Source organism: Macrobrachium nipponense, chromosome 32 (genome assembly GCF_015104395.2).
Source record: "Macrobrachium nipponense isolate FS-2020 chromosome 32, ASM1510439v2, whole genome shotgun sequence".
Classification (NCBI taxonomy): Eukaryota; Metazoa; Arthropoda; class Malacostraca; order Decapoda; family Palaemonidae; genus Macrobrachium; species Macrobrachium nipponense.
Genome location: NC_061094.1, coordinates 62,840,197 through 62,857,580, shown reverse-complemented (window position 1 = coordinate 62,857,580; position 17,384 = coordinate 62,840,197).

Genomic DNA, 17,384 nt, shown 5'->3' with positions numbered 1-17,384 from the left:
TTATAGACTTACAGATTCAGATTTATAGACTTACAGTTTCACAGACTTACAGAATTACAGGTTCACAGACAGTTTAGACAGGCAGACGGCAGGCCTGCCTGACAGACAGACAGAGAGAGAGAGAGAGAGAGAGAGAGAGAGAGAGGGGTGATGTTTAGGACAAATACAGAACGGTAATCGTGCAATGTTTAGGAGTTGTTGATGAACAGGCTATACAAAGCCATGTATATATATTAATAAATGATATATATATATACTATATATATATATATATATATATATACATATATATACATGTATGTATGTATGTATATACACTATATATATATATATATATATATATATATATATATATATATATATATATATAATATATATATACATGCATGTAATGTAAGTATATACAATATATATATATATATATATATATATATATATATATATATACAAAATACAGATTCTATATAATTAATATATGAACATATATGCATCTGTATATACGGGATAACTCCCAGGTTTCAATTAATTATTCTTTGCTGGAAGCCATTCGGCGTTAAAAAAAATAAAACACATCACTTATTCTTCATTTGTCAGTCGCAATTTCTGTCCAGCACGAGTAAAAAGCTGGATCTAGTATGGAAGCAGTGACTGGCCAGTGAGAAAGCTTCATTAAATTGAAGTTTGCTTGGTGGTAAAAAAAAAAAATTAAAAAATAAAATAAAAAAAAAAAAAAATGAGCAGATTGACTCCAGAGAAAAAGAATAGAATTTTCTACTAGTTGGGTGGGAGAATACCTTTGCCTTTGCAATTAACCCGGGATTATTTTATTTGGCGCTTCTCGCTACGAAGGTATTCCAGCATCCCCCGGACCCCCTCCACCCACAAATCCGGAAAAAAAACATATACTATTGCTTTGCTACCTGCAATACCTTCCACGCGTAAGATTAATTTGCATCGGAAGTTCGGATTTCACGTCCTAGATATTGTTATAGAACTGCTGAAATCCATCAGTAAGGTAACCCTTTAATTAAAAGCTAACACAACCTATGTCAACGCCGACTTCATTAGCAGCTATGGTGCTGGAAATGATACTGGTCTGAGCAGGGCTGCCTGAGCTTTGAAAAAAATGGTCTCACCAGAATGCTGGAACTTATGAAAGCCAATAACAAAAAGGAATATGAAAATTGTAATAGGCTTTGTTGCAAGTTACGGTACAATGTTTATAACATTATTATGCAATGGCGAAGATTTTTGTGAAGAAACTACGGCTGGAAAACAGCACAGAATTACTCTGTTCAGCGAGACAATCCTTCCAAAGTCTTAGGAATCACACGAAAGGAGAAGAAACACCGACGAAGGGAGAAGATGGAAATCTTTTGAAACGAGACCCCATATCACTTCAGTTGATGGCTCCTGAAAGGGGCCTGACATCCTTTTCAGTTTGGCAAAGATTTTGTAAAAAAAAAAAAAAAAAAAAAAAAAAAAAAAACAAAAAAAAAAAAAAAAAAAAAAGAGAGAGAGAGAGAGAAGATTTTGAGTTTGTTCAAACATTTGTGATTTAGCTGTTTGCAAAACCAATTCTCGAAGGATATGTTGCAATGATATCAAGACAAATTTTGTGTATTTTTATATAAAAAAAATAAAAAGTTGCGTAAGAGGATTTTTAGTCTGTTCACACAATCATTATTTCGTGATTTAACTGTTTACAAACCAATCCTCTAAGGGTATTTGAAATGCTGACAATACGAATTTTGCGTTAATTCCAATTACGTATATCACATCTGAAGCAATAAAAAAAAGGCCGGTGGGGAATTAATCTAAAAATTAAAAAAAAAAGGAATTTTAACTGTAAAAAACGCAATAAATTTAACAGCAAAAATGAAAAATCAATAATCCTGCTCTTCGATATTAATCCAATCCATTCGGAACGGTCTTCCAAATTGTCCAGCTTTCACATTAGTCAATGAATTTCAGCTGATACATTCAATTGCCGGTAGCTAATCCTCCCTGAAGTGACAGGATTCCAATTCAAGTGGACAGCTATTACGTCATCTCTATGAATCAGGGTTAATCTTTTTTTTTAGATTCTGAAGAGAAAACTATTCTGCCGGTTTTGTCTGTCCGTCCGCACTTTTTCCCGTCCGATCTTAAAAACCACTGAGGCTAGATGGTTGCAAATTGGTGTATTGATCATCCACCCTCCAATCATCAAACATACCAAATTGCAACCCTCTAGCCTCAGTACTTTTTATTTTATTTATGGTTAAAGTTAAGCATAATCGTGCGTCTGGCAACCCTGAAAGCCAGGTCACCACCGGTCCGTGGTTGAAGTTTCATGGGCCGCGGGTCATACAGCATTATAATGAGACCACCAAAAAATATATTTATTTACGGTGGCCTTGAATATATGAATCACAGAAAACTCGATTGCGCCCAAGAAACTTCGGCGGATTTTTTACTTGTATATTTAGGGATCATTTGGAAAACTTAAAGGAAAATATGTCTGTCAAGATAGTATTTCTTTGATAAATGGTTAGTTTTTTTTTTTTTTTTCTGGTTATGGAGAAATTCCGCTAATTTCATTTTTCTTCCTAATACTGTTGATATTTCCGAGACATTTTTTGGAACAGTTACAATACTGCTATTGGAAATTCATCTCACATTTTCATATACAAAATTGGAATCCTAGCGCTTCCGTTTTATTTTTAACAATAATAAGCCCATCGTTTTGTAGAATTATTACAGAGAATGCATTACATTACGCTACTTCCTGTACGGTGCAAAATACTTAAAAAAAAAAAAAAAAAATAACTCTGGAAAATTCCTCTTCATATTTCCCTATTGTCTGTCAATTTTGTTACTAAGATTATACCCATTTATAAGTTCTAAAAAAAATATCAACTAATTGCATTCGAATTACACCACAAAATACCAAATCCTTCATATTACATATTTATTGTTCGTGAATTGACCTATTTAAATGTGGGTGTCCTGTGGCTGTCTTTTTTGTTCTATGAGGAAAAAAAATCATGAACGCAATATTCATTTCAGGTCTTAGATTTCGAATATTACATTGGCATGTTAAAATGAATTTCGGTGCTTCGAAATTGCGAAGCGATCAAATTCGTGAGTTCGTCATAACTCCTCCAAAAAACAAGAACATTTTGTACGAATCCCATTTCCTACGAATAGAGCCACTTGGTAAGTAAATTCATGTTCACAAAAATCATATTGAAACCCAATCCCGAACATGGGGAAATGATTAGGTTTTTTTTTTTTTTTTTTTTTTTGAAAGGGGGTTGGGGGGTTAGGAGGGGGAGGGGAGGGGGAGGGGGTCGAGTTGACTGCATCCGTTGACAATATGCAATTTAAAAAAAAAAAACTGAAAATAACGAACTTCAACGCCATTCTAAATGCGTTTTCCATAAGCTTATATAGTTGTTTCTTTTTTTTATTCATAAAATATTGATTGCTTTACATAAAAAAACTAGGTTATAAAGCCAAACCCTGACGTCGCTTTCGTTCATCATCGCTTAAGATAACGGAAAACAGACAGCTGGAGCGGTTGGACAGCAAGATGGAAATATAGAAGCGGGGATGGAGGTAAACAAAACAAAAAAAAAAAAAAAAAAAAAAAAAAAATGTGGGTGCATAATACTTGTAGTAATACCAACAAGTAACAAAACATCCTATATATTTACGTAGATAACGAAATTGTATCCTGTTATTTTACATTTATAAAGAAAGAATCCTATTCATTTTCACACGTAACGAAAAAAAATCCTACTTATTTTCACAGATAAAGAAAAAAATTCCTATTTATGCTCATAGGTAACGAAACAAATCCAATTCATTCTCACAGATACAGAAAAAAATCTAATCTCTAATTTTCACAGGTAACGAAAAAAAAAAACCCTATTTATTTTCATATGTAAAGAAAATATATCCCTGCTAATTTGTAGTGGTAACGAAAAAATCATATTTATTTCTACAGGTGACGAAAAAATTCCTATTTACCCTCTCAAAGGTAACAAAAAAAAAAATCCAATTTGTTCTCAAAGATACGGAAAAAAATCCATATTCATTATCGCAAGTAACGAAAGAAATCCCAATTCATTTTCACAGATAACAAAAAGAAAAATCCTATCTATTCCCAGAGGCCACGAAAAAGAAACATTCCTATTCATTTTCATAGAGAACGATATGACGCATTTATATTAATAAAATCACATTACACAAATCTTCATATCATCCAGACCTGACATCCTCATCCAACACTTACCGCGATCAGATATGAACTCGTCATGCAAGAGAATTATGAATTAATTAATATATATATATATATAGATATATATATATATATATATATATATATATATATATAAACAAATATATCCTTAACCTGGGTACCCTGCATGGTTACAGCTGCTTTGTCTCTGATGCTCATATATCTGCCCACTGCCATTAACGAAATGACGCTTTAATGCCTGAATTATGTATCCACCTGGCCTCGTGAGGAATTTGTATTTCCGGAATCCGAGCATGTTAGCAGCGACCCCTGCAAAGATGATAATGTTCAGTAGTATTGTGGAGTTATATAATGTTAATGTGGGGCGTTACATGATTTTACGCCCAAAGTTACAGCTCAGTGTTGCTGGTAAAAAGGAATTTTTAATTTACTGACTTTTTTTTTTTTTTTTGTGTCCGCCGTTAGTGAAGGTTATACAATCCCTATACCATTTATGAGGGGGATCCTGAAATACATAGTTTATGAAGACTGATTCCCTTGAAAAGCAAATTTCCTTTTAGGCTTATATGTGAATAAGTTCCTCGCTGGCCGAGTGGTTTTCGAGCTGGGCTGCCAATCCGGTGGTCCTAGGTCCGATTCCCGGCTCGGCCAACGCGGAAATCAGAGAAATTTATTTCTAGTGATAGAAGATCATTTCTCGATATAGTGTGGTTCGGACCCCACAATAAGCTGTAGGTCGTTGCTAGGTAACCAATTGGTTCTCAGCCACGTAAAATATCTAATCCTTCGGGCCAGCCCTAGGAGAGCTGTTAATCAGCTCAGTGGTCTGGTAAAACTACTAAGATATACTTATGAGTGATTGATTGATTATGAAATTCAGGCCCCTGAGGAACAAGAGCCGGAACCTTATGATCCAACAGGCAAAATGGTATAGAAAAGACGAACCACTGATGAAACATAGTTCCACAATATGTATCACATACTTATTACGCTATACCATACATTAAACAACTAATAAAACTCCAGGATGAAAATAGATATAAATCTCTCACATCATTTTTCATTAATTCCCAGCATTTAATGGGGTTTCCCTTCATTCATTCCAACACATCAGTGACTAAATCGTAAGCCTAGCTATCTAGCGCCTTCCATTCTCTCCCCATGCACAAGCCATCCCAAAACACTAATTCATGTATACACCGGGAAACCTCTTAATTATATCAAAATTTTTATCCCACTAATTTCTGCCTTCTCTAGAGCAAACATCGAATCAGATACGTCCAGCACTTGTCGCTACTAAAAGTTGCAAAGAATTTTCAACATAAAAACGAAACGCGATCCATTTACATGCAAAACAAATCGAGTCAAAATCAGCCGTTCTTGTCAAACCGTTTCGTCCCTCGTCATTCAGGAACAGCGGAAAACAACCTCCGGACGAAAACGACTCGGACGTCTGTCTGTCCGCACTCATACAATCAGCCTTAGCATCGGTGCGACCGGCGTTACGAAGTATCCATACAATCTGGCCGAGACCCGCCGGTTGAAGCCCATCTATATGCTTGTGTCTACTTCGCACGAATGCGCAGTGAAACCAGTCAAATAAATTATAAAAGCAATTCCCTCAAAACGAGCGCTGAGGTGATTCTGTCTTGTAATACAATGAAAGTTTCTCTCTCTCTCTCTCTCTCATCTCTCTCTACTCTCTCTCTCTCTCGTTTTCTGTTGTTTTCAGTCACATATGTCTTTCGAGAATTCAGGCTCTACGATTTAGCCAAAGGCTTTACTACTCTTTTCCGTGGTATTTTGTATACGAACATCCATACCCTATATCGTAATTTTGGTTTCCGTCCAGTATTTTGCGGTGATATGTATCGTATTGCAGAAGTAATCTCTCTCTCTCTCTCATATGTATTATATATATATACTATATATATATATACACCTTCCTTATATCATATATACCTTTATACAATGTATACGTCTTGAAATACGGTACATATCACTGCAAAAAAAACTCTCCCTCTCTTTCATATATATATATATATATATATATATATATATATATATATATATATATATATATATATATATTATATATATATATATTGTGACGTTTATAGATCGTTTCGTCTACCCCGCAATTATTAATTAATTTGATTTGGAAATGGCAGCCATTTCTCCAAATATCAACTGATTTTTAGGAAACGCGGGAACCACCACAACCCGCCAGCCAGAGATAGGGGGTTTCCCAGTTGGGGGGAAAAGTGTCTTTTGTCAGCTTTTATGGGACGTATCTCAAAAGGGAAGGATGTAGGCAGATTGGTACTTCTTAGACCTATATCTTAAGCTCTCTTTCCTGTGACCCCTCTGCTGGCTGTATGCTTGTTTTCCAGGATTTGCCTTGCTCGTGGGGGGTTAAGCTGAATCCCAACAACCCAAGCAAAGAGCCTGCGTTCTGCTCAGTCGGCTGCAAGACGTGATCTCGAACGGATGTCCAACTACCTGCCTTCCAGTTACGCCTATCCAGGGTGTGAGTGGCGCGCCGATGACCCAGGCCTCAGACAAAGAGGCCATGCTTTTCTACAAAGAGCCACTTAACACGACATCCAGGTACGTCTTGTGAAACAGCATATTGCCAGTCCCTTATCACCTATTATCATTTTGATCCTCATTCTCCCAGTTCGATTTCCAGCCCCAAAAGGAATTCATCCTTTTGTTCCACTCTCACTGCCTCATGGCGCATGCTTCCCCTTGTGTGATCGTCCCAGACCAATGAAGCCATTGCATACCTCAGTGAAACATTAAAAGTTCTTTCTCCCCACGTGTTAGAGAATTAATTAATCAAAACAAGAAGTCATTTTTTTCCTTTTATCTTGTTTAAATCTGGATTCTTTTCCAGATTCCATGAGTCACATGCCGTCTCTCTGCCCGCAGTGTCATTACCCAAGTTTATGAAACCAGCTTGAATTACACCAGTTGGAGCCAGCATTTACCTTTTCTCCAGGCCAGCACGGGCCCTTTTTGTAAATAAATAGCTGTAAAGTAACGAGCTGAGTTTTTTCTGGCGACTTCCCTCTAAAGAAATTATCAATAACTATCAGTTTACGGTGAGTTAAAGCAATTTCCTCTTGAAATCCCTCAATTATTTCCATTTACGTATCTAGCCTCTCTCAAGGCCGCTAAATAACGTAACAGTGGCGAATCTTGCCAGCATCGAATCTGAGCTTGCTTAAAAAAAGTAAAAAAGCTTGTAAATCGCGTATCCCTTGTAAAACGAATGTAAATGTTTTTCAAAGCGCAAAACTAAGCACACTTGCACGGAAGACAGACACTGACTCACGGTAAAGGTATTCCCATTCATTAATAATGATTATCTATAACAAATGTTATCTAAGGTACATTTAAGTATTTTCTGGATGAAGTGTTTAAAAGAGCGTAGGTAGAAATCTTATTATATTGTAACGGCCAGAGCGCCGAGCGAATTCTGTTATGTTGTAAATCCCACACTAACACGTGTGCAGATAGATGCCAGAAAGGACCAGATCGAAACTAGGAGGTGCTTTGCCAGGGTTATTGCTGTATTAGAAAGCCTAGCTAGTTAGGAGTGTTTTACTAATAGTTAACGGCAAAAGAAGTGTACAATTCTTTTGTCTGTGATATGTTAGGGTATTCATTTTTAACTTAGTTTTTTCTTCCATTCCAAGTGTTGGTAACCGCTTACCTCTCAGCTTAATTCAGCTTCGCGCACTCTCGCGCCTGCGCGGTCTCAACCAACCTTCGTTCTCACAAAGAAGCAGCCATGTTTGTTATCTCTTTAAGCATTACCTAAACAATTTAAGCAAAGTAACGTAAGTCTCGAAGTTTTAACGTAAATAATATCAATCTCGGTACTAGTATCTATCGTTCTGCCAGAGAAATTAACGTAATTCGCCTTGAATAAGAAATTAGAATTGCGTGTTGTAAATCGCCTCGCATTTACAGAGAATCAGCTGATTCGCCATCACTGCTAGCGCACAGCGCTACCCAACCCGCCTCACGTGTTTCACCTCGCATCACTCACTCACTCGCTCAGTTTCATTTCACTTCGTACTTAAAATAACCTCATTCACAAATGTTTGCTAACATCGTTTTAAAATCCTTACCGTCATTTCACTGTTCACAGGGACCTAGTAATCTTACATAAAGTTAACGTAAATCTTCAAGTAGAGTAAATCACAAGAATTGTTAACGTAAAACGCGTCTTTGTAAAATTCATATTGAAACGCAAATCATTTCATAAGCGCGAGCCGCTACTAGTAACGTAAAAATCGTTCACCACGAGCGCGTTATCATTTTCATAAAACGTTATCAAAAGCAATTCTTTCATTAAAAACGTTAACGTAAGTAGATAATTTAACGCAAGTTGCGTCATATTAAACTAACATTAGTAGTTCAATTCATATAGGGAGTTCAATTCATATATCATTTTTCACCTTCTCCGAGAGAGAGAGAGAGAGAGAGAGAGAGAGAGAGAGAGAGAGAGAGGAGAGAACCCAGTATTCACGAAGCCAAAGAGTACTACATCTTACCATTAATTATAGCATGCAGAATTAACATTATTTTAGTCTCTTGTGTCTTTCATTTACACAGCGTGATACGTACGCGCATGTGTCCATTGCAGTTTGCAAGCATTTATTTATTTCATTTACCGAGTACTTCAGCGAGGGACTGAGCATTTTCAATTATCATTACCTGTCGTTGCCCGAGTGGTCTTTTCATTTTCTTTTATCACAAAAGACTTGCGTATACCGCAAGCACAACCCGCACAGTGTGCCACGCAAATTCATTACTTCCAGACAGGGAAGTCGTTACCAGTTTAGGACTGGCCACCACCAGTGCACGTCAGGTCTTACCATTTCACAGTGCCACTAATTCTTGACACTGTCCATCGACTGGCTGCTGAAGTACTCCCACCTTTTACTTTCTCTCCTCCACCATTACACTCTGCCATGAGCAGTGCCATTTCACTTCAGCATATTTAAGTATACTGCATGTAGTGTCGGGAAACACCAGCACGCTACCAGTACCCAAGAAGGACCGCCTCCTCATAAGTGCCATTACACCTGTACAGGCCGTACAGGTAGCCATTAAACCTGCGTGTCCATCCTTGCGGAACGCCCAATCCATTAATGTCCATGTACAGTAAGTTCCAGAGGTGAAGCGACAAATCTCAGAATTGATCGTACTTCTTTAGAACTACTCGTGGGGTTGCCAGTTAGTATATTTTATTCCAATTATTGCCATCCTCTTTATCTGATAATACGTATCAGTGATTAACTGTATAAGCACAGAAAGTATTTCCCCGGTGAATGATCAACGTTAGTTCAATAATTGTTTATTAAATAAAAAAAAATCCCCATACAATCATCTGCGGCTCTCAGTGTGTGATATAAAGTGTTCACCATAGAGTGGCAGCAGGAACCGAGTGCATAGGCATTGGCCTAATACAATTTGTAAATTAACTTTCGACTTTTATAGCGTTATATCGAAAGTTAGTATGATTTCTTTTGATAAAGCACAGAGAAGTTTAGCATCTGATTAAATGAAATATAAATAAGACACAAGTTAGTGTAAAAAAAAATCCAAGTCATATGCGCGTTTAGCATTGGCTACATGGTTAGGCCTATTTCCAAAAATCAAGGAAATATATTTTCCAGCTTGTTAGATAATAATTTCATCGAATTCCTCAATTGTGCAAATTTTTGCTCGTGGAATTGCGTTCAGGGTCGCATCAAACAAGTATTTTCGTAGGTTTCCACCTTTTTTTCAGTGCATAAGTGAGACTGTTCTTGTCCATACGATCCGGTGTGTGAATATGCTTGGCGAGCATTATTTTAATTCGAGTATCTCCTGTTGTGCTCTCTCTCTCTATCTCTCTCTCTCTCTCTCTCTCTCTCTCTCTCTCGTCTTTCTCTCTCTCTCTCTCTCTCCAGGACTTTTTTTTTTTTATCTAGTCAGAATAACCAGAGGCCTGTTTTAAGAATCGAGCACTAGGCCTATTAGCCATGCTCGGGTGCTTCTTTATATATATATATATATATATATATATATATATAATATATATATATATATATATATATATATATATATAATATATTATAGATATATATATATATCCCCCCACAAAAAAACTCATAAATTTCTGTACACAATAATGCGTGACTGATCGAACTAATTACGGTTGTTGTTCTGGAAATATGAATTAGGTGATATCACTCCCTTATGATACGCCCACTTACGCAAATTCAGTCTTAAATTTCAACGGTTGGAATATGATTCGAAGATTTGAGGTAAAAGGTTGAAGTGAAAAGGGTGGAGTTAGGATTGATGTGGGGTAGAGGTATAGGTAGGTAAGGGGAAGCTTGCTTGGGGTCTGTCGTCTCCCTACTTAACCAGGTGGTGATTTTACGGGTGTTCTGGTTGCTTGCGACCGTCTTTCTTATTTTTTATATAGCGAGTCTGTTTCCCAGGTGCAAGGACAGGTCCTGGTGTCGGTCCTGATGGTTCTATCTTTGCCTAAATAACAGACAGTGGCCCTGCATTGTAAGCCTTGCTATGCCCGGAACTAGGCCTAGTCACCTGACGGTAGCAGCAGCAGTTAGAGCCTTTCTCAAAGATGGTGTTTTATGTTCGGCCCTAGAAGCTAGAATCAGAACTATCAACCACACCCAACTTCTCTGTTGAATCTGAGTGCATTCATGTTGTTTATGTTTAATGTCGCGAAGATTTTCCCTTTACATTCTATTGATACTTGCATGGTTTTATGCATCTTCGCTAAAATAATTGATAATACACTATGATATTAAATATTTGTTTCCACATTGCTCGAAGTATACATTGGTAATGTTGGTAATCCTGTGTTGAACGAAAATTTCAAATTGTTTCGTTTCTATAGTTTGAAGTAATTACTATACTTTGAAATAATTACTATTACCGTAATTTTTTCTTATGATTGTTAAACATATATATCAAAGATTTCATATTTGCGCATCATATGTTACCTTTATTTTGCTTGATAGAGCTTTCACTGTAGAAAAAAAAGTTTTTTTCCACTACGAGTTGTAGTTGCCATTAGTGAATTTCAAACGAAATCCTCTGAAATTTGTCGCTTCATTTCTGGCAACTTACTGTACAAGGGTCATGATCCTTCGGAACACTCAACAAGGGAACGCCTCCCCAAACCCCAAAGTGCCGCAATACCAGCCCTAAGTGCTGTCAAACCTGCATGTCCATCCTTAACGGAATGCCCAATTCATTAATGTCCGTATACGCCGGATCAGTGATCCTTCGGACCAATCAATGGAACGCCTCCCGAAGTTGCCGCAATACCAGCACTACTAGTGCTGTCCAAAAGGAACGCCTCCTGAAGTGCCATCGCACCTGTACAGACATACAGGTAGCCCTATACCTGCGTGTCTGTCCTTACGGAACGCCCATTCATTAGAGTATCAACCATTTTGGATCACTCAACCAAGGAACGCCTGCGAAAGTGCCGCACCTGTATTGGACCTACAGGTAGCCCATTCCAGCGTCTCCCAAAGTTGGGAACGCCCGTAAGTGTGACGTACGGCGCACACTTCATTCGATTTTTCACCTCATCAGAAGGTGCCATTCACAAAGTGCCACCGAGCACCCAGTCTTTTCAGACTTTCATTACCACATTGCAGAACCCATTTCTAAGTGGAGTGCTACTTTCCACAGTAGGCACTCCCATTCCATTCAGTACCCTTCCTGGTCATTATTTTTCATTTTCCTCCGAGCCTCTACTGCAGCCTAAGGGAAATGTCTTCCCCTGCTTCCCCGCGACTTCTTTGCCAGAAGCTCGGAGCCCTCATAACTCTGGGCAAGGAGGCTGGTTACACTGGACCAGCACTTGACCAGTGGATAAAGGCGCAGCAGCTGCTGCTCACCTGCAAGAAAAGGAAGAAAGAGAAGCAGAGAGGAAAGCCAGAGAAGAAGAGAGAAAGCATGAGCTAGTCTCTAGATGACACAATCTCTCAGCTAGTTTCTAAGCCCCAGACCATGAGCTGGACCCCCAGTAAGAGGTGGTTGCGGAGGTTTCTCCCTGCACCACTTGTTGTGGTGCGTGGGCATGCTGTGGATTCCGACCAGTGCCCTAGTCCGGTCCTCTACCTTGGGAGGAGAGCTTCCGGGTGAACTTCTCCAAGGCTACCATGTAGCCCTGCCTGATGAACAGTCTCCTACGGCCTATCAGTGGGTACAAGTCATGGCCAACACCGAAGCCCAGGTCTCCCTTATTTCCAGAAAGGCATTGCCTAGGGTGCCAAAATCCAGACGAATGAAGAAATTCAGTTTGAATGGATTGACGGTAACCTCTATTCTGTTCCTTCGGTCCCTCTGAATGTAAAAATCCCTTTCTGGACCAGGTGACCAAGGAAACCACATTGTGCCACCTGGGCGTAGTTGACCAATTTCATGATGTTTATCAGGTGATAGTGGGCCGAGATCTACTTAAGCCGTATCTCCCTGGACGCAGCTCCCACTACCAGATGCACCGGATCCCTGCAGCATGCCTCATAATCAATCATCAGTTTTAGATTCAGAGGCTAGTGCCTCCGATGTCTCAGACATCCCTTTTATTTGTGAACCTGGCCCTGACCCAGTGTCAGAGCCAGACGTTTCTTCCGCATCATCTCAGCCTCTTACCATCTACCACCTACCTCCTCCACTTTGGAAGAGGTAAGCCCCCACCAGTTAACCCCGGACTTGCTCCCGAGGATAATTCAACGGAGGTTTCCTTAACCTCCCTACCTCAAATCACTGCCAGAGAGGACTCTTCACCTGTGCCAGAGCACACTGCCAGCCTTGGTGACTCCACAGATTATCGCACCTGTGGGGCCATCTCGGCCTTACCGTTCAGTGCCCACGGAAGAGGTTCTGGAACAAGTTCTGCCGCGACTGTGGCGCAAGGGTCCATGTCTGCAACTACGGAGGGTGCGCTAATCATAATATTCCTGCCATCGCAATGGCCGTTACTAATCCTTCTTCACTAGGACCCCCAGCTAAGGGCCCTATAACAGTCGCACCCCTCCAAAGCCATTATCCGCCAAGCCACGTCAGAGCCTACGACGACTCTGGCGCTCAAATATCCCTGATACGGGAAGATCGAATCCCCCGAGGGCTAACTCGATAGAAGCCACTTAATAACCATAAGAAGGTATCAACCATATCAAGCTGATCCTTCTGACCGTCCAATTGAGGGTCCCACCGACCTAATTTCTCCCAAGTATGTACTCTTGCAGTTGCAGTTGCAAGCTACATTCCAGGAGGTTACGACCTCCTCCTAGGGCAAGACATGAAGTCTCCCTCGCATTCCAAAAAGCCTAGGGGTCCTAACCCCACGTCAAATCACTCCAAAGCAAGGAGTCATCGAAATTCTACTTCCTCCAGGAAGTACGTCCACCAACAGTCTCCCCCGTTACCAAGGAGGGAGATTGATCATTCACAGTTCCGTTTGCAAAACCTGCAACGTACTAGGACACTCTACGAATTGGCCTAGGTGCCCTAGGCGACTACCAGCAGCGGACAATGTCCATTTTCCACAAGGCTTAGCCTTCAACCAGAGACAGGAGCCTCTGTCTCCCATTTCCAAGGGCACACTGAGAGGTATTGCACCTCCGGTACCCGCCACAGGTCCAGTCGACCTCAACTCTCTGTCAGTGCCACTTGGCAGCACTGGGCAGTGCCAAGCTCCGTCCAGCCCTGGACGTAGAGCCACCACAGAACTTTGACTTCTGCGCCTGGCCCCGAGCTAGTGCTGGCGCCTAACCTAACCAAGGATCCTCCTACAGGAGATCCTCCAACAGGCATGGAGCTTACCGCAGCCCATGGCCAATCCAAAGTCCATGAGTCTTCTTCACCTCACCACTGACGCCCGAGGATGACTCCGGCAGACCTAACCTTCATACCTCCTCTGGAAAACCAGGAACTGCCCGACCAGGAGTCAGCCTGGAGTTTTCCCCTTACGACGGCTGTCGCAGCAGCCGGAGTGAGGGCCTCCCCTGCAGTAGGTTCCACCTCTACGACGGTTGCTGCAGATACCCGAAGTAGGGTGTTCTCCTGAAATACCTCAGGCTACCCACTGCCTCTGCTCCTGCCGGCATTTCTGGCCTTTCCCCAGAGTCGGTGCCTCCCGTCTACTACCTAGGACTGGGATAGCCAGATCCTGGAGGAATAAGAAGAAGAAGAAGAAGGGACGTCATTAACACACTAACCAAAGAGCCACATGTCTCTTGAACGCCTGTGCCCGAGGTTACAGGTGTCGCAGTTCATTGCAGAGTGATCCTGGCACCTACAAAGAGAAGGTAGCCAGCTGATCTCTGCCAGTAGAACTAACCCTCTAACCCCTAGAAATGGTGATACTAACCCTCACTTAAATATAATTACCTCATTGCATTTCCCTCCTGGTCAACTAACCACTCATCATCCCAACGCATCATTACCTCTCATTATGTATTTTAACAATTCCGTCGCTGAACTACTGCTGTGCGTACCACACTCTGGAATGATTGCGTCTTCATTTACTATAATGAGTAGGTTAGGCTAATGATTTCGTACCAGGGCAAATTAGGTTAGTAGCAAGTAGAATTTTCAAGTAACCTTATCTAGGGGTAGAGTAGACTGTTGTCACAGACAAACCCGTAGTTATTACTTAGGCTAGACTACATTACTACATTAAGTTAGTACACTTAGCATCTCCACCTATAAGTTAGGTAAGCCACTGTAGTTAGCTGTATCGCTGCTCAAAAACCTTCAAGTTGGAGTAGGAGAACTGGGTAGTCAAGACGATCAATTTATTTAAGCCAAGACCTTCACGCCCGAAAGGGAGTGAATGCCTTCTTAACAGGGGGAGCTGTGACGTTTATAGATCGTTTCGTCTACCCCCCCCCCGCATTAATTAATTAATTTGATTTGGAAAATGGCAGCCATTTCCTCCAAATCTCAGCATGATTTTTAGGAAACGCGGGAACCACAACCCGCCAGCCAGAGATAGGGGTTCCCCAGTTGGGGGGAAAAGTGTCTTTTGTCAGCTTTAGGGACGTACCTCAAAAGGGAATGGATGTAGGCAGATTGGTACGTTCTTGAGACCCTACATCTTGAAGCCTCCTTTCCTTTGTGACCCCTCTGCTGGCTGTATGCTTGTTTTCCAGGATTTGCCTTGCTCGTGGGGGGTTAAGCTGAATCCCAACACCCAAGCAAAGAGCCTGCGTTCTGCCTCAGTCGGCTGCAAGACGTGATCTCGGACGGATGTCCAACTACCTGCCTTCCTGTTAGGCCTATCCAGGGTGTGAGTGGCGCGCCGATGACCCAGGCCTCAGACAAAGAGGCCATGCTTTTCTACAAAGAGCCACTTAACACGACATCCAGGTACGTCTTGTGAAACAGCATATTGCCAGTCCCTTATCACCTATTATCATTTTGATCCTCATTCTCCCAGTTCGATTTCCAGCCCCAAAAGGAATTCATCCTTTTGTTTTTCCCTCTCACTGCCTCATGGCCACATGCTTCCCTTGTGTGATCGTCCCAGACCAATGAAGTCATTGCATACCTCAGTGAAACATTAAAAGTTCTTTCTCCCAGTGTTAGAGAAATTAATTAATCAAAAACAAGAAGTCATTTTTTCCTTTTATCTTGTTAATCTGGGATTCTTTCCAGATTCCATGAGTCACGTGCCGTCTCTCTGCCCGCAAGTGTACATTACCCAAGTTTATGAAACCAGCTTGAATTACACCAGTTGGAGCCAGCATTTACCTTTTCTCCAGGCCAGCACGGGCCCTTTTTGTAAATAAATAGCTGTAAAGTAACGAGCTGAGTTTTCTGGCGACCTTCCCTCTAAAGAAATTATCAATAACTATCAGTTTACGGTGAGTTAAAGCAATTTCCTCTGAAATCCCTCAATTATTTCCGTTTACGTATCTAGCCTCTCTCAAGGCCGCTAAATACGTAACAATATATATATATATATATATATATATATATATATATATATATATATATATATATACATATATATATATATGCAATATAAAAACACTGTTTCGTGCTTCTAAGAAATCAATAGAGGGATCCACAGTAATATCCTTGTTTATCGAGATATAATATATTTATACAAAGCTTAAAGCTTTCGTCCATCCTCCTGTGGACTTGATCACTAAGCAAATGAGACAGGTATTGGTGAGAATTCCAAATAAACATAAACAAACAGACAAAGAACATTAACAAGGTTAAAAAATTCGAACAAGTCATTGGGTCGTTTGCCTTTCCATAATTCGTTGTGATCTACGAGGCGGGACAAAGCGCCAGACTTCTTCCTGAATGACATCTTGACGGTCGTTAACCAAAAGGTAGTTTGTAGATTAGGCTCTGGAACGGGCGAAGGATGGTTATGACATTATCGGATTGAAGGAGGCTGTACACATTAGTGAAGTTCTTTATTCTGGCCCTTTTGCAATTCTTCACTCAAAGTAAATTGTTCTGTATTCCTGTATTCCCCTCAAAGGTGTCATTCAAAGTGATGAGAGCTCCTTCCACAATTCTGCTAGTGGTCCTATCCGCACTCTTATAAATAACTTTTCCTGCCTTTGAAGTCGATGGCATGATCGGAATCCCAAGTATGCTTGGCAATGGCGTCTGTAAACGTTGCCCAAACGGCAAGCTGCAACATGTTCACGTTTCCTCTGGTCCAGGGAACGACCGCTTTCACCAATATAGCATTTGTCACAATTTTTTACATCCTATAGCATAGACTCCAACATTGTGTTTGGTTTTCTGCAACTGTTTTTGATAATTTTCTTTTAAGAGTATTAGGGTATTGAAAAACTACGCTATACCCATGGTCTTTCTTTTCTAAAGAGATTATTGGAAACTTTTTTCAGGTCATGATTATAAGGAAGGGGAAGACATTTAAAATTAGCAGTCGAACAGCGTTCCCTAGGATTATAAAACATACTTTTGGCTCTAGAGACATCTGTCGATAAAAAACTTGGGGTAACATACACTTGATTGAAACTCGTAGTCAAGAATTGATTTCCTAGTCAATGAAACTAGGGTGGGTCACAAACTCGAAAAGCTCTAA